Raw genomic sequence first — 1,107 nt, 5'->3', positions numbered from 1 at the left:
GTTGAGTCTCTTTGCCTTCAGGCTGCCTGTATTCTGAAGTCCACAGTTTGCCAACAATGGGGGTCACTGATAACTTGGACACCACTGAAGTAAGGACACACATGCCCAACTAGGGCTCAGGAAGATCAACAGACCATTTTTAAAGTCCCCATGCCCTTAATAAAGCGTATATTTTGTTTAAACAATTTTGTGTAATTGTGGACCTCTCCTTTGGAGTTCAGAATGAGTTTGTGAGATAATTATGTGGGGGATTATCTGTAGGTGTCTGATAATATAGGAGAGAAAAAGAGCTTTTAGTGTGAGTAAACTTAGGGGAGATGAATGTGTGGTCGGCTTGAGAGATGATGCAGAGGCATTGTGGCTGGAGGTGTTTGGGTTAGGGTGATAACGTCTGTACCATCAGAGAGAGATGGGGTCTGGGCAGCAGAAAAAAGCTATTTGAAGAAAAAAAACCCAAATCTGAAATTGAATATCTTCTGCTTTGAGTGTGTGGAGACATTGAGCAGTTCTTACTGTCATATCATAGTTAGAATGTCAGCACTTAATGTCAAGTTTACCCACTCAGTGATGCGATCTGCTTTGAATTCTTTAGGATACCTAAAAATCTAAGCCAGCTGGATAAGGGTCTTAATTGTGTAGTTTATTTGGTAGCCTCTCAGGCACCCGAAATGCTTAAATTTCTCAGGTTGTGTTTGGAAGCTTGAAGCTCACAAGTACCAGACAGAGACCAATTCCCCCAGCCCCACCCAGGTGGTTGGGGACCAGCTGGGCCTCGGGCTTTAGTTCCTGTAGCTGAAGTGGTACTATCATCGCCTCTTCCTTACCTGACCGTGGTGCTGACCTGAGCAATTAGAGCATTAAAAGAAGTTATTGTTCCTAGAGGATTTGTGACTAGAAGAGTCACTGTGCTCTAGACTGGCGGGGGGGGGGGGGGGGCGGGGAGGTGGGGGAGAAAACTTTGCTCAGTCCAGTGACCCACATTCTATCCATCAGAGTTACTTGACTGAACAAGTGCATCCCTGGAATATAAATGCACATTGGGATATTTGGGGCTATGAGTTAGTCATCTTGATACTATTTGCTTTAATCAGATCAATATTTAGCTTA

Source organism: Halichoerus grypus, chromosome 10 (genome assembly GCF_964656455.1).
Source record: "Halichoerus grypus chromosome 10, mHalGry1.hap1.1, whole genome shotgun sequence".
In the NCBI taxonomy this organism is placed as follows: Eukaryota; Metazoa; Chordata; class Mammalia; order Carnivora; family Phocidae; genus Halichoerus; species Halichoerus grypus.
The sequence above is the reverse complement of the archived record's forward strand: the minus strand, read 5'-3'. Positions refer to the sequence as shown.